The sequence below is a fragment of the Podarcis pityusensis genome, assembly GCF_964106645.2.
Source record: "Podarcis pityusensis genome assembly, chromosome: 1".
NCBI lineage: Eukaryota > Metazoa > Chordata > Lepidosauria > Squamata > Lacertidae > Podarcis > Podarcis pityusensis.
In genome coordinates, this window is record NC_138028.1 from 121,193,143 (window position 1) to 121,218,837 (window position 25,695).

Here is a 25,695-nt window from a genome sequence, read left to right on the forward strand (position 1 = left end):
TATGAATAACTCAGATTATATATGGTTCCCCAGATGCATATTTTTCACTTCACTTTGAGAATACTGTTAATGAAATTCAGATGGAGAATGCTTGACAGGGTCATCGTTCTAGAAAACACCTTCGCATCCTAGAAAAGCAGCTGATCAGAATTATCTTGGAGGGTGCATGGAATATGCGGCTGGCTGGTAGACACAGGAAGTCATTTCACAGTTGTTGGGTTGTTAGGCAGCCAGTGAACACAGATGCACATACATCGTCCAGAAGAAACAGATCCAGAGGGAATAACGTTGGATACTGCAATTCTTGGTCTGTAAGATCCTTTATTTGCCAGAATTAACAGTTCTTGGTCCAAAATAATTGGCTTTTCCTAGGTGAAATGGAAAAGGACTGAGAATCATGTTTGCCTAAACAGCGGAGATAAGCAACTCATGCTCTCCAAGTCCCCCCTCCCCCCAAAATCCTGCATGAGGTGAACACAACTGTATCTCATGAAAGGAGCCCAATAACCGGATGTACGTCTGTCACCAAAAATAACTGCATGTCTAATTTTCTGCTTCCCCTCTGCAATATCTATTGTGGCATCACAGAGTTCTGTGCCATTGCCAGCCAATGGGCAGGCAGGGATACCTAACACTGTGACATCACTGCATGATGGAAGTTCTACCAAATCTTCAGGAGAGAGAACTCAACATGCAAGCCCTGGTTTGATTTTTCATAGTGTCTACAATAGTTTTTGAAGTGCCTTACTTGCCCCCCCCCCCAGCAATAATGTACCACAATCAGTACTTTAAATTGCCAGCCCAACATAGACACCCTGTAGAGTGACTTTTGTGGAATCGCTGTGTGGCCCTTGCTAGTGATTATACATCCAATATATAAACAGGTTTTGGGTTACAAAGCACTGCAGGGCAGCTGTTTCTCATTTCCCATCCTACACATGCTATCTTGCTTACATGGCAGTTTAGTTTAAAGGATCTGTGTTGACTCAGAGGAGCAAGATGTACAATGCTCAGCTTTGCCTGAACGTCACATTATGACTTGTAGCACCAGCAGGATTTCTTGGTGGTTGGAACAGTGCTTTTCAACATGTCGGGGAAGAACAACATGGTTTCGGAAATTAGGCCAAAATCCTGCTCTCCAGGAGGCAGACTTGCAAGCTATAAACACTCTAACAATGTGTTGTGCTGCCCCACTGCAGTGGAAAATTCTGGTGACTCAGAATTTTGGCTCCACTGCAACAAATGAAAAGTTCATTAGCTAGCTTGACCATACAGCTTAAATGCAATGTTTCTTCTCTAAGATAAGGGTCAAGTGGGGGTGTGAAGGGATGGAATATTTACTAGATACAGGAGAGAGTATTTTATTTTATTTTTTTAGTGGTGGGTGGGACCTCCCTTGAATCATTTTGTTTCCATTTGAAATTGTTGTGAAGCTGTTACCAGTTCATTTGAGGACATCTATTGCAATCCAACAGTTCCTCCTGTCCTTAATTGGGATGCAGGCAGCGCTGTGGTCTAAACCACTGAGCCTCTTGGGCTTGCTGATCAGAAGGTCAGCAGTTCGAATCCCCAAGACAGGGTGAGCTCCTGTTGCTCTGTCCCAGCTCCTGCCAACCTAGCAGTTTGAAAGCACGCCAGTGCAAGTAGATAAATAGGTACCACTGCGGCGGGAACGTAAATGGCGTTTCCGTGCACTCTGGTTTCCATCACAGTGTTCCATTGTGCCAGAAGCAGTTCAGTCATGCTGGCCACATGTCCTGGAAAGCTGTCTGTGGAGAAACGCTGGCTCCCTCAGCCTGAAAGCGAGATGAATGCCGCAACCCCATAGTCGCTTTGACTAGACATAACAGTCCAGGGATACTTTACCTTTCAATTTATTACCCGTCCTTAGCTTCTAAAACAGGCTTCCTCAACCTCACCCTCCAGATGTTTTGAGACTACAATTCCCATCATCCCTGACCACTGGTCCTGCTAGCTTGGGATCATGGGAGTTGTAGGCCAAAAATATTTGTAGAGCTGAGGTTGAGGAAGCCTATTCTAAAACATAAGGTGCTGGGACTAATGGTGGGGTGTGGTTTTGTGAGAAACTATATGCTTTGCAGGCACAGTATCCTTGTTTCATTCTCAACCATCTCCAGCTAAGTGATGACAGGTTTCATGGGTGGAAAAGTGCTAACCATAGGGTGGTCAGTTGCTTATCACCATATCAAACTCTCTACCTCTCTGTCTCTGTCATCTCTATCAATTGATCATATATATGGAAAATTGGAAATAATTGCTATAAATTAAATAGATATACAATGCACCTCATCATGGTGGGATGAAGTCAGGCTGGTGTGCTTGCTTGGTTGCTGTCCATTGTTGATGGGCAACTTCAAGACCCCTCCTGCTCTCCTTTCCTATGGCTCCTTATCTTTTGATCTTCAGCCATGTTGCCCATCATATAAAGGACACCTTCAAGCCAAACAGAGGGCCTTCTCGGTAGTGGCGCCCACCCTGTGGAATGCCCTCCCATCAGATGTCAAGGAAATAAACAACTCTCTGACTTTTAGAAGACATCTGAATAGATAGGCAGTCCTGTATCTGCAAGTTTTTAATGTTTGATGTTATATCGTGCCTTTAATATTCTGTTGGGAGCCACCCAGAGTGGCTGGGGAAACCCAGCTAGATGGTCGAGATATAAATAAGTTGTTGTTGTTGTTTGTTGTTGTTAAGCAAAGTCCTATGTAATGTAGGGCATGGGGCCGCCCTACCAGATTGCCTATCTATTAGAACAGAAATATTAATGCTAATATTTAATACCATGAATATGAAAGGTACTAATTCTTTCTTTTAAGAGTCAGTCAGTGCTCAGGAAAATAGTATGGATTTTACTCAGTATCTTAAAACTAGCAAGGGAGGAGCCGGTGGGTCTAGGAAAAGGAGTCTATGGGGCAGACCATCTTATTCGCAAGTCCAATAAACTTAACAAGCCACTGCATTTGGAAGGACAGACAAAATGTTTTGAGAATTGGGGCCCCTTTATAAGACTGGGGAAAGTTTTATGATTCTAGATAGGGATCTTATTTTTGGATGTGCTTTCAAATTTCTCCGTGTTTGTTCATCTCTGACCTGAATTGCTGATGGTTTTGGAAAGACCGTTGGTGAGAAAAAGGTCACATTTCTGCACTTTTGCTCATCATTAGTCTCCATTAGCTTATTACCTCTGGCATCACTCTGCTGGGCAAAGTCCAACCTTGCAGTCCAAAGGAACAGACTTTCGCCCCAAGTCTCTCCCCCCCACTCCCTTTGCCTGCACCCTTAGGGTGTAAAATCTTCCAGTTTACTCATTGCAAAGCTTCCAAATGCCTATTCCCTCTCCCCGAATGGATTCTCAGACATATGAATCATCCAAAACGAAACTCGGTCCTTGAGAACTTTTCTGAGAGTGAGCTAAATTGGTTTGAAGTGTATATATGATCACTTGCAGAATCAATGGCAAAGGATATGAGAATGCCCTCACTGCTGCAAGGACTTTAGGCCTCGTGTTTTTGTAACACGCAGTTTAAATTTTTTAGAAACATCCTTGTCTTCTGTGTTGCAGAGGCATAGGTTGTAGAACATTTTAAGTGCTCTGAAACAGTGTTTTTCTTGGAGAGGAGTCATGTGGCGGGCTTTCAAGAGTGAAACCGTTTCAAAACTTTTGCGGTGGTGTGTTTTTTTTTTTTTGCTTTGGCTTGCAGTTGCATTAGAAATCAAGCGTTTTTGAACATGGCAAATATTTCCACTCGAACCACTGATGATGTTCCTGGAGGAAGAACTGACGCTACAAAGATTATAGTTTGTCTTTCCAATTTACATAAGAGCTCACAACAGCGGAGGAGAGAGGAAAGGAAGTAATGAACCTACAATGACAATTGCTTCAAATAGCCGAAACTATGATGCCTGTCGAAAGCATTCTTTGGCTAGAAAAAAATATATAGTTGCATTGTAGCTGTGATATCAGGCAAAATCCACTTCATCCATTGTCTCTCAGGTCTATTGAGCATCTTCAAACACTTACCTGCTTTCAAAGATGTTCATTTACTTTAAACTGGCAGCTTCAGTGTCACAGATCCCCATAGATTGAGCCTGCCATTTTCTAAGGAGGATACAAAGGGAATTCATGAGGAAGATTGTTGTGGCCATCAAAGCAGGCCATCAAATTTCAGACTTCTATAGGGGAAAAGCAAGAGATTTCAAGATGGGATGCGATGGGGAGAATTTTTTTTAATCCAGAGTATTTTGCTTCAACTGTTTTCTTTTCTTTTCTTTTCTGCATCCAGTAAATAATGTTATCCACTTAGAATAAATGGACACTTTTTAAATAAAAGAAGCACAGGGATTAGTGCACTGGTCTGTTTCAGGGTTTATAACCATTATGAGTTTAAGCAGTAGGGATAGGCCAACTGGTCAATTTCAGTTTCTTTCATTTTCTGATTTCCCCAGTCTTAAATTCAGTTCTTCACTTTTTAATATCAGTGTGCATGTTTTTGTCTTTTAAAAAGTCCTCACCAGAAAATTCAGCAGTACTTTAGTGGGAATTTTGTCCAATATGCACTTTTTTGTATGCAATTTCCCCTAAGAGAAAAACTTTGCACAACGATATCCCAAAATATAATGCATTTTTTTGCATGTTGCTTTCACAAATATATGCATTTTACTCTAATCCATGAGGGTTTTTGTTTTTTTACAAAATTAGGAAAAGTGCAAATTCAAAGGTATTTCAGTTTGTGTAATATTTCAGAAGGTACCAAGTAGGTAGGTTTTTATGCTTACAATCAAATTTCTCTCCATTCTCTTGTACTGAGAAATCATTCTATGAGGTCCAGTATGCCTATAAATGGTGCCCTTGGACTGTAGGAAAATAAAGAACACAGCCAAAGAGAAAATTGACTCATCTGCAGTGGGACTGACACACAAAAATTATCTCCCCCCCCCCCCGCAAAAAGCCCTGTTCTTTTGAGAACGACAACCATAACATTGGTTTGTATGCAATGTAGAGCTAATGTGGATATTCCATTAACACTAGGGTTTCTCCTTGAGCAAATAAGTGTCAGCTCTTGTGGCATTTGCCTGTTTGTTTAGAGCCTGTCTGTACAGGGGGGAAAGAAAGGGTTAAAAAATGTAGACCAATAGGAAAGCTGGAGGCAGAGCCTTCATGTGTATAAAAGGGCTTAGCCCGAGTTTTGTTAGAGTTGTTGGTGGGTAGTTGGTTGGTTTTAGTGGATTGGCTGGTTGGGAAAGGCAGTTGGCAGGCAGTTCGTAATCGTAATAGGGAGACAGGGCAGTGGGTTTTTGAGTGAGGGGAGTTAGAAGAGATAGAGAGAGGAAAATAAGACAAAGTAAAGAGTAACAACATTTGGAATACCGTAAAAATTTGTTTGTGTCTGAAATAAAACACACTCCTCTTTATTAACTTGAGAACCGGACTGAGACTGAAGTGATTTTACTGGGGAGGACCTGGTTGGGGGCAGCAGATTAGTGGTGTACGGGTCAATAGTCCATGAGATGACCGGGGGCTCTGTACGAACGCCACAGCCCTCCTACCCCTGTGTACCCCCTAAATGGGAACATGGGGTTCTCCCAACTGGGCAGAGCAGATTTAGGCATGGCACGTGTAATGTGAAGGGAAGGGGGGGAATCTTGTTGCACTACCACTAATCCTAGCTCTGGGGCAACTACCGTATTTTTCTGTCTATAAGGTACCCCCATGTATAAGATGCCCCCTATTTTGGGGGACTCAGATTTAAGAAAATACACCCTCGGCACTATCCGTGTATAAGACGCCCCCTAATTTTTGACATGATTTTTTTTTTGGGGGGGGGACTATTCTGATACACGGAAAAATACGGTATTTAGTTGCATACCACCCATTGTTTCACAATGACCCCATTGCTATACAGAACGGTTACAATTTTGGTGCCAAAGAAGAGAATGGCTCACAGTCTGGAACAGCAGATGCAAAGCCACTTTGTTCTATTCCAAGGAGAACCAGATGGCCTGTCCCTTCCCCAATGCATTGGAGAATCAGGCCCATGACTCATTTACACCCACAGCACCTGGTTTTCCTGTGCTGGATAAGTCTTCTGGCCGCAGAACGACGCCTTGGCAAATGCATCTTCTAACCAGAGTAAAGTTTTAGGCAGAAGTTGAAATAACTGTGGTTATTGTGTAGGCTTGGGAAAAACTGACCTTTCCTAAAAACATTCCAAGGTAGCGCGTTGTGTTCTTATTAGCCAGGGTTCTTATACAGAAATGTGGATGTCTGTCTGTCTGTCTGTCTGTTGGTCTGTCAGCTAGCTGGGTCAAAGCAATCCAATCCTTGGAGGATAAGGCTGTGATGTCAACTTTAATCTCCCCAGTACAGTTTCTCCTGCTTCCTCCGCCTCTCAAGTCCTTCCAGGTGTGCTTCTCTTTCGCACGCTGTTGCAAGCAGGAGTCCATTGTTCACCCTTCTTCATGTGGGGAAAGGAGTGGAGGCTACTCCATTTGGGTAAATGGGGCACTGCCCCACCAATCTCAGCCAGTCCCCACCTACCTGCTGTCTTACTTAAAACCAGTCTAGGAAGTAACCCTGGCTTCTGGTATCCTCCTCCTTAGTCTCAGTGTTGCGCTTGTAAAACTCAGCAGAGAGGAGGATGGGGACAAAACCAGAATTAGTTGACTACACCTGTCTACAGCCACTGGAAGGAAGTGAGCAAGTGAAAGGACAATGGGAAGGGACAGATAGAAAATCCATGGTTACCTCTTCTTTTCCACTTCATAGGTTTCAATCCTTAGGAATTCACTTATAGATGTTTTTCCTCAACTTTTAACTTGTCCTTCTTTCCCCCCTCTCACAAATAATGGAATTCTGCTCTCTTGCACCCCCCTTTTTTTCCTGGAAAGCATTTAGTTTACCAAATAAACAATATCCCTCACAATAAGGTACACATAAGGCAAGTCTTCTTCCAGATGCTAATCTGTTCAAGATGTCTGTGTATAAACATTCTGAAGGCTGAAGCTGGAACTTGTAAGGAAAGGTGTTCAGAAAATGAGATTTCATCTGAAGAGCATTTGAAATATGCATTTGGATATGGGAAATTTGAACCGAGATTGTAATCTTAAAATAAAGTAGGAATGACATCCAGCAAATGTAACAACCTCCTCTGAAGTCCACAGTTTCCACAGGGTGATCTGGGTCATCAAGTCTCTTGCTGAAAGCATTTCATGCAGCATTTTTAGAGAATTAGTTTGATGCAGTATTGGTCATTTGTTCTGGATTTTAGGATTTTATAATCTTAAATGTTGTTGTTGTTGTGTCTGACTCTTTGTGACTCCATGGACCAGAGGCTCAGGGCTGATTTCCTTCAGAATGGATAGGTTTGATTTTCTTGCAGTCCATGGGACTCTCTCTTGCAGTCCATGGGAGGGGAGAGACTTCATCAGGCAAGGCCTCCTTCCACCTGCCTTGCCCCACCCTCCGGCCCTGGGTCTCCTCATAAGGAAGCTGGTCCTGGAGGAAGAACTGTGAGGGGAGAGACTTCATCAGGCGAGGCCTCCTTCCACCTGCCTTGCCCCATCCTCCAGTCTCTGCTTCTCATTTTGTATTGTATTATGTTGTGCACTGTGGTTTGCTGTTGTTTTATTGATTGGAGTTTAGAAATTACTTATTGTAACTGTTGAGTGGATTTCTGTTTAATTTTGAAATGCTGATATTTAATATTATTATATATTGTTTTAATGAACATGTTGAATGTTATTTTATTTGCATATTGTATATTGTATTATGCATATTGTCTTATTTATATGATGTTAGCCGCTCTGAGCCTGGCTTTGGCTGGGGAGAGCGGGATACAAATAATATATATATATATATATATATATATATATATATATACACACACACACACACACACACACACACACAATTTTATTATTTATACCCCACCCATTTGACTGGGTTTTCCCAGCCACTCTGAACGGCTCCCAACAGAATATTAAAAACACGATAAAACATCAGCATTAAAAACTTCCCTAAACAGAGCTGTCTTCATCACTCACCGCAGGGCAATGTCCCGCTAACCTCCCAGGAGTCTCTTATGTTCAGCAGGGTGAGTCTGGTCCCCACCCTCTAGGCCAGGTGGAAAGGGCCTTGCAGGGAAAAGTCTTCAGAACTCACAGCAGGGCAAGAAAGTTCTTAGCATTCCAGCAAACTCTGGAATCGTCTACCTTGTAGGCTAGCCAAGAAACATCAACTAAGAGGCGGCTATGCAGATAAGAAGAGGCTTGCTTCTTAATGGCCCTCATTGAGGGTCACAAAGGGCAGGCAGCAGGTTTAGCTTCTACCCCATATGTATCACTGAGTGTATCTGTTTGCTTTCCCCCTGAACCGTTGCTCATCACTCCTATGGGGGAAAGTAAAGCTTTGACTTTGGAACAACACCACAGTGAGGCAGAGATGGGAGGAATCACCGCCTCCTCCTTTATGCTGGGTGGGCTGACCTTTTTATGGATCCACCAATGTTCCTTGCAGTAAACAAGTCTCTACTCTGCAGACGCCCCATCCTCTGAAACAATGGACATTTTTGCCTGTGCAGGTATAAGCTGTGAGTGCATGTTCAACTTTTGGAAAAAAACGCACAAAGCAATTCCACCAATCTGTATGCTTAATATAACTCAGGTCATGTTTGCATTTAATGTGCAACATACAATGTTTTCTTCTCTTTCAATTGAAATTACACACACACACACACACACACACACACACACACACACACACACACACTATCTTTCCTCTTCAGAGATACCAGAGAGGCATACAACAAGTCTGATTAAAGTGGATAAAAGCAAACAAACAAACAAAAAATGCAAGGCACATCAGCTGTGTGGGTGTGGATTTTAGAAGGTGTGGAGGAGTGGGGAATTTTAATTTTTCCTCCTCCTGCTGCAGTACTGAAACCCCACTTCTGAAGTTGGCATTTACACTGGGAGGAGATTCCCCCATTGGTTCTATTGTAAACGGCACCTTCCAAGGAGGGGTTCATTTCTCAGGAAAATGTGGCATCACATCTAATTTGGCCTTGAAATTACAGGACACAGGCCATTGTAATCAGTCCTGATTCAAATAAATGAGCTTTGCACATGGATCTTATAGCAATTCTTCACCCCCGTTCCTTTTTACATCCGGGCTAAAAAAAAAAAAAATGTCATAGATAACTTCTGTTGTTTGTACTCATTCAATTTTTAAAACATATTTTGCAAATTCATTTGGTGTAAAGGGGTAGAAAAGGCACTGTGTTTCCTTTTGGGACAAACTAGATAGTGTCATACCAGTGGATTGTGAATTATGCAGTGAGGAGGGGGCATGGATGAAGGGGGCATGGACTTCACAGAAAGTAGTCAGAGCTAGCTATCAACTCTGTTAATTTTCAGGGCATTTTGAAATGTATTCTTTGTGCCACTTGCCAATACATTTAAATCCTAAGAATGTTGTGAAAATGTGTGTTTCTGCTAAACTCCCATTGTAGAATGGCCAACCAAGCTCCACATCAGGCTTGGCAGTTCACTATGAATCCTTATTGTCTCCCTCTTTTGCTCTTAGCAAATGTTGCCTAAGTCTTGTAACTACCTCAATCTGAATGTGAATTGGACCAGCTTGTAATTGCATGTCAAGACCCCGAGACCTCCCCTTATGTTGAATAATAACACGTGGACACAGTATTTTAGATTAATGGGCAAATTTAGGCCACAACATTATTGATTACAGAATGTGAGTGGTATTGGCTTAGGCACTGGAATTGAACCAACTATATCTGACTCCTGCCTGCCATGCAGGTAGTCCAGTAATGGTCAACCACCAATAGGGGGAGCCCTGTTGATGGACATCAACAAAGAGCTACCCCAGGGTCTCTGTTGGGATCATGGCATGGCCCTAGCCCCTACCTGGGCTTCAGACAAGATCCACATCCCCAGATCCCTTTAACAGAATACCCTTAAAGTGGAGGGGCAGGTGATGGCCACACCCCCCTCCCCTGAATGAAACAAGAAGGGAAATCCCCCAGCTGCACAGCTGCTTAAAAGTGCTAAGCCATGCCTCCCGGCCAACCGGATTGGCTGGCCGGGGGCCATGATGCAGCTAGGGTCTCCCTGGTGACGTGTGGGCTTAGCCTAGCCCCTGCTGTGTGTAGGAGGCCACGTGGCCTGCCCACAACACCATCCCATCAGGAAGTGGAGCAGCCTTCTCATACATGAAGAAGGAGGAGGAGGAGGAGGAGGAGAAGGAGAAGGAGAAGAGGAGTTTGGATTTGATATCCCGCTTTATCACTACCCAAAGGAGTCTCAAAGCAGCTAACATTCTCCTTTCCCTTCCTCCCCCACAACAAACACTCTGTGAGGTGAGTGAGGCTGAGAGACCCCAGAGAAGTGTGACTAGCCCAAGGTCACTCAGCAGCTGCATGTGGAGGAGCGGAGACGCAAACCCGGTTCACCAGATTACGAGTCTACTGCTCTTAACCACTACACCACACTAGCTCCACATGACATTTTGCTCTAGAATCAACAGAGAATGGGTACTTTGTCTTCCGCCCTATGTAGTCCTCACACAATCTAGTTCCCTTTCATATTGTTTTGACCACAAAAAGAGCTTCTTGGGAAACTGATTTCATTCTGGAAAAGAAAAGCTCATTGCGGGTTTACCTTGCATTGTGTCTATCTGAAAGCTGCCATTTGTGCAGAAAGAGGTAGATGCCTTTTATATTTCTGTTCAGCCACTTAAGTAACGTAAGTGGATGATTTCAGCAGACTTACTCTGAGTACGACCAATGTTGGCTATCGCCCAATAAGCTGTAGAAACCTGATGCTCACATTTGTGCTATTTTTCAGCCAACAACTTTCATAGCATAAATAGCATGAGATTATTTGCAACTGTTTATTTAATTCTACTGCCCTCTTGTCCTATCCTGGAGATTCAAGGCACTTCTTTAATTTAAAAAGGCCTCTCCCCTCAAGGCACGGAAACCCTCCCCCAAAACAGACACATTGTACGTATATATTTTGAAGATGCAAAACCCGTTGAGTACCACGTCCCTCCTTAACTCCAAATTGATAGAGACAATCACAGATTTACATGGGTCTGAAGCCCCATCAGCTTTGGTTAATGACTGCCAAAACACTCAACTATGTCTGCATAAAGGAATGATTCATATATTTAACAAGACAACCAAAGTATTTTACAAACACAGTCCCCAGTTTAAGATGATTCTGGTTGTGCTAGGAAAAAAACAAATGAAGATTTGGTTTAAAATGTTTAGCATCCTGTAACTTTGTCCAGAACCATAGCCTTAAAAACAAAAGGATGACCTTTCCCATGGAATGGCAAAAGGAAAGGATTAGCTAAAAATCTATGAAGATTCTTTGTTGCCTTAGGAGAGTTCATTGCTAATACATCCCAAAGACTGGTTTTTCCCAGCTACAAATTTGCACTGAATGAGAATGAGAATAAGGAAATGATATGTTTTGTGAACTAATGCACATAACTGAGTATCCCTCCCCCCCCCTACAGAAAAACGGCACAAAAATGACTTCACTGGCCCAGTAAGAGGCAATTGTGTAAACTGGATGATCCTGTAAAGAGAGTAGAAAATTAGTAAAATATCTATAATATGACTGAACCTGGGAGCTACACTGTATACCAAGTCTAGCGATCAGATTTCCTTGGTGTTATATAAAAGGATCTGAAAACAAGAAAGAATGTTGTAGCACTTTAAAAGACCACCAAATTTGTTATAGCATAAGCTTTCATGTACTGTAGTTCACTTTTTCAGATCCATGGAACATTAGGCTCATTCAATTTATTTTATTCTATTTAAAAACAACAACCACCTTGATTTAATGTGTTGTGTTAAGGGCTTTTCCAGGCTCACTCAGGCTCCAAAGTGCCAGGAAATTGCAGCTGTTAAGGACCATGTCCTTTACAGATGTGGTTATTTAAGGTGATATTGACCTGCTATGGTCCTGTGGTTAGTTTCACAGGACCACCTTGGAGCTGGCTGGTTGCCAGTGGCAGAGGGATGGGCCTACATTTGTCCCAGGGGTGCCCAAACTTTTTTCAAATAGGGCCGGATTTGATGAAGTGAAAATGTGTGAAGGCCGACCAAAGTTGTTGAGCATTTTTTTAGGATTTAACCCCAGGACATATACTGCAACGGGGGCCGAATTAGGCCCCCCAAATGGACTTTGGACATCCCTGATACATGCTATGTGTAGCACTTTACAAGGGATGCGGGTGGCGCTGTGGATTAAGCCACAGAGCCTAGGACTTGGCAATCAGGAGGTTGGTGGTTCAAATCCCCGCGACGGGGTGAGCTCCCGTTGCTTGGTCCCTGCTCCTGCCAACCTAGCAGTTCGAAAGCATGTCAAAGTGCAAGTAGATAAATAGGTACCGCTCCAGCGGGAAGGTAAACGGTGTTTCCGTGCACTGCTCTGGTTCGCCAGAAGCGGCTTAGTCATGCTGGCCACATGACCTGGAAGCTGTACGCCGGCTCCCTCGGCCAGTAAAGCGAGATGAGCGCCGCAACCCCAGAGTCGGCCGCGACTGGACCTAATGGGCAGGGTCCCTTTACCTTCAGGATCTCTTGGCTGTGTTCAGAGAATGCTGGACTGCAGACTCTAGATAATGCACAGCTTCATTGGCAATGGCTCCTCCTAATAATGTTGGTATGACAAGTATCTGCATGTCAGGGACTTCCACACCCTTCCATACTGCTGAATTGAGAGAGCAAAAACTGCACAATTGCTACATTTAACCCCCCCACCCACTGCCCAATTATATATTAATCCTAAAAAATTCCCAGACACGACACAGGCCTACACAGGGAGATCTAGATAGCTGCCAGAGCAGTCACAACCTCTTTGCTGGCATCCGGGCTGCATACAAACCATATTCCCCCGAAAGAATCCTAGGAACTGTAGTTTGAAGCTCTGTGAGTGGTAAATTGCAGTTCCATGATTCATACATGCTTTAAATGTATGCCTATGCAGCCCTGCCTATATTTGAATTGGGGCAGAGTGCAGTGTGCCAGGGGATGCGGGTGGTGCTGTGGGTTAAACCACAGAGCCTAGGACTTGCCGATCAGAAGGTTGGCGGTTCGAATCCCTGCGATGGGGTGAGCTCCTGTTGCTCGGTCCCTGCTCCTGCCAACCTAGCAGTTCAAAAGCACGTCAAAGGGCAAGTAGATAAATAGGTACCGCTCCGGCGGGAAGGTAAACGGCATTTCCGTGCGCTGCTCTGGTTTGCCAGAAGTGGCTTAGTCATGCTGGACAACACATGACCCAGAAGCTGTACGCTGGCTCCCTCGGCCAGTAAAGCGAGATGAGCGCCGCAACCCCAGTCAGTCACGACTGGACCTAATGGTCAGGGGTCCCTTTACCTTTACCTTACAGTGTGCCAGATTCGACTCACCACCCACTTTGCAATATATCAATGGGACGGTGTGGTTTTGGTAGTGAGAGGTCATTGGAGCAGACCTTTATGCTATGGGTGTTTTTGGAAGCACCTCCTCCCCCTGTCATGTTTCCCAGCATCCCTGCTTCATCTCTTTGATCTCTGTGCCATCAGTTTCTGAATACAAGTAACTACAGCCAGGGAACTAGTCTGGTTTTTGTCTTTGCTCAGCTACACTAATGAAGGGCTTTCTTTCTTTCTTTCTTTCTTTCTTTCTTTCTTTCTTTCTTCCCCCTTGATTTGACTGCAAAACACACCATACATTTAAAACACTTTGCTTCCCCCCAAATCCTGGGAACTGTGGTTTGTTAAGGGTGCTGGGAATTGTCGGTTTTGTAAAATTATTTATGGTGCAATCTTATATAGCAGGCATGTCCAAAGTCCTTTTGGGGGGCCTAATCTGGCCTGCTGGTCGGTTTAATCTGGCCCCTGTGGCAGTTTATTTCCTGGGGTAAAATCCCCCCAAAAGCTCAACAACTTCAAACCTAAGAAAAGCGCAACAATTTTGGGGTAAAATCAGGACTGGATTTAGATGAAGAGAGGCCCTAGGCTATTCCACTTGTGAGATTTTCTCCCAGGTAAATGGGGTTAGGATTGCAGCCTTAGTTATGTAAATCCATTGATTTCAAGGAGTCTCCTTATGGGTATTGAGGTGTTAATGTGAATAATACTGCTGGTGTTCATATTATCTGCTAGAGCATTGGAAGGACGACGTCAATGGATGCATTACATCAGGCAACAAAATGAAATTGTATGTATGCTGGTTCTTTGTTGAAAGTGCTGTAAATGGGGGGAAACAATTCTCCTTTGTATTGCAGAATAATTCAGTACTGTGGCAAGAGTTATTTAGACACGAGTATGATAGAGTTGCATTCTGGACAAAATATAACATTCATTGGAGAATTATTTTCAGGAGAAGACTAAAAATAGTTTAAAAGACTCCATTTTTGTAAGCAGAGTCTGCACTGTAAGGCAGAGCCTATAACCCTAGAAGGGTTTATTTCTGTCGATGTGTCCATTGTGTGACACTGACCTTTTTCAAATATTACCCTTATGCACTTTCTCCAATGCCAGCTTAAGAATTTGCCCTCGGGCTGCAATTTGACTTCACCCAGTTTCCAAAACATAGGACTTATCATCAATGTACACTACTATTGTTAGATTACTGGAGGATAAAATTCTGTCAGCTAATTACAGTAATAAGATTATGGCTATGAGATAAGAGTGTCTAAGAACAGCAGCAGTAGAAGCAGCAGCGGCAGCAATAGATGAATTTTCATGTTTATTTCCATAGAAGAACCCAGTCTACATAAGGAAAATATTATATGTCTTGGGGCACACAGAGACCTCTAGATTAGAATCTATAACATCTAGGTGAAGATTATCCACTTCAATGTTAAGTACTTTTAGGTAGTGATGACTGAGTAGGATCTATGGAGGCAGTGATTTTTTTCTCGTCTTGCTTCTCACAATCAGCACTTTTTCTGTTCTGCTGCAGTTTGGCTTCTGCTAAAATCAACTTTGTTCATCTCACTACCTGCAGTGGCCAAGACTAGTATAGTTAACATCATTTATGTAACATATTCAGACAGGGTGGGGTGGGGGTCGTACAGTAAAAAACTTATTGTATTCATTTGCATGATTTCTATTCCTGATCTTAGGGAAACGTGCAGATTGCAGCAATTTCTCATTCTTGTTTGCTGACATCCCAAGAGATGAAGGAATTCCTTCAGATCAGAACCAATTCAGCATTCATGAGCTTGCTCAGCAAATCTTCTGAATAGTTGCTTACTAAGAGTTCTCTCCTGGCTTGTAAAGTTGGTGCACAAGTCTTGTTGCATTGCCCTTTGGGAATTGTAGTTTGGTTTCTCCTCGCATGGACCCAAGACATCGCTTGTTGAGAAGATTCTGCTAGGCATTCAGTCTCTCCTTCACCTTGCAAAAGCAAACACTCATGAGAACAAAGAGGCTTTTAGATCTAGCGATGGGCCAATCTGTCATTTTTTCTTGTCTTAAATTCAGTTCACTCCATTTCCACAACAGTTTGGGATCCCCTCCCTCCAAAAAATATGTCCACGTCAAAATTTGTACACATTTTTGCTTGCATTTCTCTAAATATATGCTTTTTTTCAAACTGTCTCCTTGGTATAATGCATGTTCATATGCTATTTTCACCACAATATGCATTTCTGGTGCATAATTCCCAGTTTTATACGAATTCTGTACACACTTTTTGGCTGGAAAACTCCATTGCAAAATTCAAAGAGGTGCACATAGCTGCATTTTGTTTTAAGTTTAGTAAGTGCAATTTAGATACGTAGGTTTACATTAAAATGCAGGCTAAATAATTTCTCCCCCACCCCTAAGCTAGATGGATGGCATATAAAATGTTTGCAACTAGCTTTAATTTCTAAATCGATATTTGATATAAGGTCAAGTGAAATGGGTATTGAACATCACACAAAAGATTCATGAAAAAGCCATCTCCTTTTATATCATATTCTCAGAGGAGTCATTATCTTTTAATGTTTAGTATGGCTTTGATATGTTTTTGATGAGCAAACTATCTAGTCATCAAATCGAATGGCATTTCAAGTAACTAGCAGTTGTAACAAAGGAAATCTAACAGGAATGACAAAGAAGGATAAAGTTATGGAAATGAATAGCTTTATTAAATACCAGTATAATTTACAATCATAGGTTAATTCTATGTTAATATGGCAAACACGCACTATACCCTTTATGTATGGCACTTTGTATCTTTAATCGATGTGTGCAATATATGGAAAAACTCTCTTGGGAATTAAAATAGGTTGAAAAGATTAAAGGGGGGGGGGGCTTTAAAAAAATATTCAAGGGAATTGATTGACCCAAACAGAGAACATTATCATCAAGCAAGAGATTTTTGTTTGGTTGATATGGTCGTTTAGTTCACAACAGTCAATGGGAGTTCAACTGCAAGTAAATAGCTCACATTAAAGCACTTCTGGGCCAGGCTTTGTCATTCTGGTAGTTTCACAGCAATTATCATGCCTTTTCATCCAGAGTAAATGGTTGATATTTAAGAACTTCCATTTTGTGCCTAAAGTGTAGCTGTCTTTAGGTACCCGGTCTTTTGAAACTTCCTGCACATGCTCAGAATGTGGCTGAAGAAGAATTTCCAAGGAAACGGTGCTTCTTTCATAAAGCAGTCAAACATAATGAGCTGTACAAATTTGTATACCAAATGAGGTAAATACAACCTTTGGCACTATAATTACTTTTAAGTTCCTTTTATTCCAATGGCAAACGGTTATGTATGTAGGACTGCAGTTGTAGGTTCTTAAAGGTAAAGGGACCCCTGACCATTACGTCCAGTCGTGACCGACTCTGGGATTGCGGCGTTCATCTTGCTTTATTGGCCGAGGGAGCCGGCGTACAGCTTCCGGGTCATGTGGCCAGCATGACTAAGCCGCTTCTGGCGAACCAGAGCAGCGCACGGAAACGCCGTTTACCTTCCCACCGGAGCGGTACCTATTTATCTACTTGCACTTTGAAGTGCTTTTGAACTGCTAGGTTGGCAGGAGCAGGGACCAAGCAACGGGAGCTCACCCCGTCGCGGGGATTTGAACCGCCAACCTTCTGATTTTTCAAGTGCTAGGTTCTGTGGTTTAACCCACAGCGCCACCCGCGTCCCTTGTAGGTTCTTAGGTCCCATTAAACTCAACGGATTGTACTTCTGAGTAGTTGTATACAGAATTGCACAGCACATGTTCCACTGAACCCATGGGACCTAAAAGAGGTTACACAGTGTCATAGTTGACTTTTTATGCCGAATTCAATTTCGTCTTAATCCTGCCAATAGAACTCGGGATGTTTGCTTTCCACAATATGTTGGCAAATTACTTATTTATAAACTTCATTTCATGCTGCAATCTTTTCAATAGTAACTCTATCAGTTTCCCCCCTGTAGACATAGCACACCATGTCTCCAAGCCTATATTTCATTTTTATCATTTCCACAATTTCCTCTGTGTGTGCAGTAGACATATGAGATGACATCTAAGACCATGCCTGATTTTATAACTCTCTTAATACTGAGAGAACTGCCATGGTATAATGACATCTGCATCATAAATTTCCCCCTATTCATATATCTATTAAGTGGAAATTGGCGCAGATTTTACTTAAGAATGCACCTGACCTTTTTCTGCTTCCATGTACAACTTAAGTGGAACTGTCAGCTGGGGTTTAAGAAGACACAGACAGCACATAAGACTGCCAAATATCTTTATGGGGTATGTCTGCAGAGAAGATGTAACATCATTACATCTGCAGGACACTAGCTGATAAAGCTGTTTATCTTAGAGCTGATTCTTGTTTCTTTAAATGACTCTTCACATATTGGAAGATCTACAAATAAGAGGAAATTTTCCACTGTTTTTGCTAATGCACATTAACCTTGAACCGTCATTTGAATGATATTAAAGAGTTCTACAGTTCAACACATTCCCGTAGATCAGCCTTCACTAACTTTGGGTCCCTGGATGTTCTTGGGCCCTATCTTCCATCATCCCTGATCATAGAATCATAGAATCATAGAGTTGGAAGAGACCACAAGGGCCATCGAGTCCAACCCCCTGCCAAGCAGGAAACACCATCAGAGCACTCCTGACATATGGTTGTCAAGCATCTGCTTAAAGACCTCCAAAGAAGGAGACTCCACCACACTCCTTGGCAGCAAATTCCACTGTCGAACAGCTCTTACTGTCAGGAAGTTCTTCCTAATGTTTAGGTGGAATCTTCTTTCTTGTAGTTTGGATCCATTGCTCCGTGTCCGCTTCTCTGGAGCAGCAGAAAACAACCTTTCTCCCTCCTCTATGTGACATCCTTTTATATATTTGAACATGGCTATCATATCACCCCTTAACCTCCTCTTCTCCAGGCTAAACATGCCCAGCTCCCTTAGCCGTTCCTCATAAGGCATCGTTTCCAGGCCTTTGACCATTTTGGTTGCCCTCCTCTGGACACGTTCCAGTTTGTCAGTGTCCTTCTTGAACTGTGGTGCCCAGAACTGGACACAGTACTCCAGGTGAGGTCTGACCAGAGCAGAATACAGTGGCACTATTACTTCCCTTGATCTAGATGCTATACTCCTATTGATGCAGCCCAGAATTGCATTGGCTTTTTTAGCCAATGTTGGCTCATGTCAAGTTTGTGGTCAACCAAGACTCCTAGATCCTTTTCACATGTACTGCTCTCAAGCCAGGTGTCACCCATCTTGTATTTGTGCCTCTCATTTTTTTTGCCCAAGTGCAATACTTTACTAGCCAAGAAAGATGGAGGTTGTTGTTCAACAACACCGGGGGACCCAAGATTGGGGAAGACTGCCATGATGTCAGGGAGCCATCAAGGAGAACAGGCCGTTCACAGATCAGAGAAGGAAAGTGAAACACTGGCCAACTTAGTTATTTTATTAAGGAAGCAGAACAGAGAACACATGGAGACTTCTAAGGGTTGCTCCTGTCTAGATGAAGGAGTTGCCCAGACTGGCTTGCAACTCCCCCTTCATTCCCTAGCCCTCTGTATCAGGCCCCTCTCTCTGTCTACATGAGCCCCAAGGACCCTCTCTGTGGCTGCCTGGCTCTCTGCTCAGCAACATGCAGCAGACGTCTCATTCTGGGAGATGGGGGGGCTTGCTGGTTGTCAGCAGAGAACCTGTTTGGGGTGGCTCTATGGGGGAGCTACCAAGCCTGATTTCTGTCCCTGCTCTGTGCTGGGGCACCTGCCTGTTTCCTCCTCTTCAACCTCCCAGCCTCCAGTACTTCCCTCCTCTGGGGTGTGGCCAGTTTCCCACCCCCAGGAGCCAGGATCCAATTCCTCTCCCTCTGTGCTTTCCCTGGGGAGCTCTTGGTCAGGCAGCTTCCACCACTCCTCCTTATCCAGCCAGTCCTTGACACATGATGATCTTACATGATCATTGTTTTGCACTCTGCAAAGCAAAGGGTACTTATACAGAAAAGCAAGCTTCTCTATGCATGGGTTTTCCTGGTTATCCAGATCCGTCTAGGGATGGCAGTCTAGGAATGGTGAACTTGTGGTTCTTCAGATGCTGCTAGACTCCAAATTTCATCTGCCTCAGCCAGAATGACCAATAGTCAGGAATGGTAGGACTTGTAACCCAACAACTTCTGGAGGACATCCACAAGACTTGGAGACAGCCACGAGACTTCAAAGTCTGGACTTCAAAAATGGAATGATATCACATATTCCTTTGGCAACAGATCATAGAATCATAGAATCATAGAGTTGGAAGAGACCACAAGGGCCATCGAGTCCAACCCCCTGCCAAGCAGGAAACGCCATCAGAGCACTCCTGACATATGGTTGTCAAGCCTCTGCTTAAAGACCTCCAGAGAAGGAGACTCCACCACACTCCTTGGCAGCAAATTCCACTGTCGAACAGCTCTTACTGTCAGGAAGTTCTTCCTAATGTTTAGGTGGAATCTTCTTTCTTGTAGTTTGGATCCATTGCTCCGTGTCCGCTTCTCTGGAGCAGCAGAAAACAACCTTTCTCCCTCCTCTATGTGACATCCTTTTATATATTTGAACATGGCTATCATATCACCCCTTAACCTCCTCTTTTCCAGGCTATGTGATGTGAAAGGAAGAAGACCATGTGACAAAAAAAAAACCAAACCCAATCACATGCATATCCAATGCACTTTCCCAAGGAGTGAGTTCCCCCTTATTAGTGTTTTTTTCCAAGGAAACTTGTTTAGTTTGGGTTGGATAGTAATTCAAACGGTGGTGCATGGTTGTGAATAGCATTTGATTGTTTTGTTTAACTGGGCAAGTGTGAATTTATTAAAGGCTGAGGATGGGGGATGCTAAAATCCCAGTTTATTTTTTTTTCTGATAAAACAACTGATTAAATTCACTAAGATATGCAATACTAACATTTGGACTGTGTTACTGAGCTATACCCCCCACAACTGATGACAAGTGAAATGAGTGCACATATTTTCACATTTGAAATGCTGGATTGCATTGATCTAATCCATCATTAAAAAACACTTTGAAATGTATGAGCTTTGACTTCCTACTTAGCATTTGGCAGTGCAGGAACATTCCTGTTCTGCCGCGCATCTTCAGCAATCATTTTTATCACAGGCAATTATTCTTACCAAACTGTAACATATTTAACTTGCATTTGCAGTTATATTGAATAGTTTACATACATCCCCTTTATCTAACAGAGAGATAGAAAACCCCTAAAACTTTTTTAAAAAATCTTTTAGGAGAAGTGGTAATGTGTACCAGGCAGTTGGTGCTAATAGGTACCTGGAGTACAGTTCCTAGACACTGGCCATGATCCACTGCTTTCAAAATGCTTAGGAATTTTGAAGTCTGAAACCGATTGCAACCTTTGCCTTCAGTAAAAGAAAATTTCCAAGGGAAATGGCAGCCAGTACTTTCACTCCCCCACAAAAAATGTGGCAAGCACATATGAGTGGAGTGCTAAAAATGCACACCATGTGTTACTCCTTGCATTTATTGAGTAAAGAATGAAAATGAAGCCAAATGGGCCCTATGCAATTCAGTTTTTCATTCATTACAAAGCAAATGCACGACCCCAATACCCAAGGCCCCATCTTCTGCACCAGTGCAATTTTTAAGTCAGAAAAGGATCCCCCTATTCTTCCTGATGTCTCAACAAATGAAACCGATTTGTTTTTTTTAAAAAAGTGTTATGTGGAAAAAAATACAAGAGAGAGACATTGCACATACCTTTGTAAATCAAGAAAATCTTTAATAAAAATACATTAAAAAAGAAAAGAAAAGGAATAGAGTAGAGATGTCAAACTAGGGCTCTATACTTGACTACGGATCCCACAGCTAGATTTGATTCCATGAACTGTACAAGAATTTGGCTGCAGCCACGTGCCGAAATAAATCCATCTCTCACTTCTGAAAACTTCCCGTGCTGCTCTTTAAACAAACAGGCAATCCAGTCCATTCCATGTTTGTCTTGTGAAATAAAATCACAAAGGGACCCGGAACTCCACAGACTGAGCTTTAACATGACTTGAAAGCTCCATCTCACGTTTTGTGTTCCAAACTGCTCCTTATTGAATCCATAATAATAAAAACAAAAACCTGGATGATTTTGATTACCCATGCCCCTCAAATAAGATATATCTCATTTACATATTATAATCACTGCAGCTCCCAGTATCCTGGCTACATTTAATAGGTATTCTGATAATGTAGATGGCGATTTTTCTTCAGCATCAGTAGGTGTGATAGGGAGGGCATGAAACAAACGGAAAAAGTTGAGCTAACCTGCAGCTAGCAAGCCTTCCTGAAGCTGCCGATGAAGGCCATGAGTATTGAGAAGGCAATGCTCATATTTCATTATTGCTGCATAAACCAAGCAGTGGCTCACATGTTACTTCCTTCTGCTTTGTGCAATTAATTGCTGTTAATTAATTGCTTGGCAGCCACAGGCACTGGGCCGGCAACCCTTTTTCTAGACAGAGCTGATGCAACAGCAGTCGCTAGAAGGTTAAATGTTTTGTTTCTTCTCATTCAGAATTATATTTAAGATAACTTCCATGGCCACAGATGTTTTAGCTAAGGTGCTTCCAAGTAAGCGAAGACAAGCCAAAGGACAGAAGGTTATGCATAGTGAATCCAAGTCATATATAAGTGCTTTCTTTTACACTGCCAACAAGCCAGCTAAATGTTTTCCCCTTCCAAGAAACATAATATTTAAAAGAATTCCTTCCTTATCTAGAAAAGAAATAAAAATGGGCTAACAATTATGGTTCCCCATGCATAGAAAAACTGGTTCTTTATAAGGAAATTAACAATGTTGTTCTGAGATGCCAATGTTCTAAAGAAGGGATGGGGAGTTAACAGCCTTCCAGATGTTGGATGACAATGCACAGTATCCCTGACCATTGGTCAATGTGGCTAATGGGAGTTGGAATCCAATCTTCTCTTTGGCGATCACTTGTAGTTGAGTAAGATTGTCTTCCATGAACACGGTTTTAATAGTGAGTCCGTAAGTGACTGTGGAGGCCAGTTCTGGATCCACATGTCCTTCCACAGTGGGGACATAGGTTTCCGGGGGGGAGTTGATCACAGTGAAGGTTTGCCAAGTGTGCCTTCCTCTTAGCACATTTCTCCCTTTCGTCCTGAGTTCGAGCATCTTCACAGCCCATGACACCTTTTGTTCATGTGTGTGCATGTATGTTTACGCCTCCCACCCCACAAATACGACAGGGTAACTCCTACAATGGCTATATTGTTTCAGCTCTACAAAAAATGTCAATATCTATTATTTTTGTGACTCATATGGGCACACTGACATACTTTTAAAAGGCTTGGAGTAGCCTATATTTGCAGGCAAACTCCACAGTGGACTGCACAGCAATATTAAATGTACAACTCTTCGTTTCAGGCAAGAGGGTATGTTAATATGTGAATTTGTTAGTCTGCAAGAGATGTCTGTCAGACATTAAGCCTATCACGGTGTTTGTGTGAGAGAGAGCTGCTCGCAGCTGCTTGACCTGAATTCACATGCTGGGATGACAGGCTGAGATGAAACAGAAGAAACCCCCCAGGAGAAAAGAAAGAAAGAAAGCAAATCAAACTGAAAGATGGAACCATAAACAGAGCTAGACCCTCATCAGTCTTATAGATATGGAGAGTGAAAACTCGTAGCCAGTGTTCATGGTTGCCTTTCTATGATAAAATAAAACTCAAGGTAGCTTGCAGATTGAAGAAGAAAAGAAAATATTACAAACATTACCTAATAAAACAAACAGCAGAAATACATCATCATAAAAAACCATAAAGACAACAGGAGATAAATATGATCAAAGTCTCAGCTTAAAAAGAGGCCTGCTGGAATAAAAGCCATCTGGAAAGATGTTTGAGATGGAGACAGGCGAAGGGGAAGACTGATGAACTTCTATTGGGAGGCTGTTCCATTGTTTAGGTACCACAGCTGGAATGGCCCCGTCTCTCTTGTCTGCATAAGTAACACTCCTGTCAGCGAAGCAACAAGGAGGAAGGGTCTGATAATTGGACACAGATCCAGTAGCAGATGGTGAGGTGGAGCAGCGCTGCTTACCTGACCTCCTAACAGGTGGGTCGCTGCTGCTTGCCAGGAGGCAGGGTGGGAGGGGCAAAGCAGAACGGGGGTCAGCACTGTGCAAAGGCACTGGAAGAATTATCTCATTGGCTCCATCAGTGCATTTGCACAGTGCTGACCTCATCCCTGCAAGCAGCAATGACTCACCTGTCGGGAGGTCAAGGAGACATTGTCTCCACACAGGGCTGTCTTAAGCATATGCGGCGCCGGGGTGCAAAGATCTGCCCGGCGCACCCTTCAGCCCAGCGCAACAAACCAGCCCGAGGCGTCAGTGTCGGTGACTGAGAAAAGCCAGGCGCCTTGTGGTGTGAGCAGCGTGCACTGGACGGGCCTCTCCATGGCCCACGCCAATCCCAGGCATGCAGGAGGGTGGAGTTGGCTGGCCGCCTCAGCACCTCACTGGCTCACTCACCCCCAAACTCACGGCACAGAGCTCCCGCCCCAAACTCCAACTGGTGGGCTCTTCCCCGGACTCCAACTCTCAGGCCCCAGACTCTTGGCCTGGCGCCCCTGAGAGCCTGGCGCCTGGGTGCCTTGCACCCCTGGCGCCTATGGTTAAGATGGCTCTGTCTCTACACCTCACCATCAGTGACTGTGCAGATCTCAAACAGGCTCATAAGGGAGGAAGCAATTGTTGTAAAATCAATGAACTTGGCATAAAATTAGCCTAATACTGTCTTTCCTAGCAACCCAAGTCTGGCAGATTTTTCTTCAACTATTAACTATGGTTATTATAGTTTCTGAAACTTTTTTTTTTTAGATCAACTCTTCTTACGAGTTTACGATGCTTGCCTCTTGTGGCTTTGCCTCCATTGAAAGGGGCAATATCTGCACCATTTTGTGACCCTGTCTCCTTTTGTGCTCCTTTTAGATGTGGCAGCCAATTTTTGTAATGCCCCCCATCTCCTCTAGCCACAGCAGCCATTTTGTGACTAGCACCCATGGCACTTTCGCAACATTCCAAATGCACCCGCTGACCCAAAATGGCTGGTGACCCACGAGACAGAGGGACAGCAAGCAAGGTTGTATTTTTGCCACCTGAAAGAACAATATGCAAAATTCCTGCATCATCTTGTGTTGTCAGAGAAAGCTCAATTTAAATTATATTTTGAAAGAATTAAAGCTGGATTTTATTTTACTGTAGTTTTTTTGTTATATTTTGTAAAGCTCTTTTTGTGCTTTGTTATTGGTGGTTATTTTTGTAAGATGCCCAGTCACTTTCTGCATCATCATAGGTACTTTTAAGACATGAAGAAAACATTTCTGGATGATTTCACTGTAGGACTGGATTCAGTAATGTTCTGGCTTACATTTGTGCACACACAAGGAAGATTACTTTGTAAGTTCCTCAGCAGTTATCCAGAGCTCCACCAAAATGAATCACCTTCTCAGAAAACCAAGTCTTCAAATACTTTTCTGGCCTAAAAGCTGATCTTATTTATTTATTCTGTTTGCTATGACAAGTTAGACCCAGATTTTGAACTTGTTCGAAGAGGAGATTCCTGTCTTGCCACTATTGAATCCTGCCCAGAACATCTGTAAAGATTTATATTCTGAGCCCTTAGTAACTTTACTAAGCGACACAAGCCTGCAGGAAAATATGTTTTTTATTTATAGAACAATTTTGAAAGTTGTACATTTTCCTTGCCTTGAGGATAGTTTGCCTCACAATATGCTGGCAGAAAGTTCTCAACCTGTGGGTCCCCAGATGTTGTTGGACCACAACTCCCATCATCCCTGAGCTCTGGCCTTGCTAGCTAGGGGTGATGGGAGTTGTAGTTCAACAACATCTGGGGACCCACAGGTTGAGAAAGGCTGGTTTATAAGCTGTTTTATAACTACGCTCTTAGTAAGGGAGGTGAAATTGCTGCATAATGAAGCACATACACTGTGTGTAAAAAAAATAGTCCATAGTTGTAGTTCACCAGCATCTGAAGAGTCACTGGTTCCCTGTCCTAATGAACTTAAGCAAGGAGACTTGTAAAGTTGATCAACCATCTTCATTCAGGATATGATTAAGATATGACTAAGCTGAACAGTTCAGTAG

At 43.0% G+C, this 25,695-nt stretch overlaps 1 long non-coding RNA gene across 2 annotated transcripts; it reads right to left on the reverse strand.

Moving 5' to 3' along the window:
* Positions 1-301: 301 nt before the first annotated feature.
* On the reverse strand, positions 302-24,551 carry LOC308458887. 2 transcript variants are annotated; one of them, XR_013977756.1, is made up of 3 exons: positions 24,424-24,551; positions 4,043-4,120; positions 302-368 (listed from the first exon to the last, which is right to left on the reverse strand). It is a non-coding gene; the product is annotated as an uncharacterized lncRNA (long non-coding RNA). The 2 variants fall into 2 exon arrangements; XR_013977757.1 differs by lacking the exon at positions 24,424-24,551 and having other exon boundaries at positions 4,043-4,156.
* Between the last annotated feature and the right edge of the window lie 1,144 nt (positions 24,552-25,695).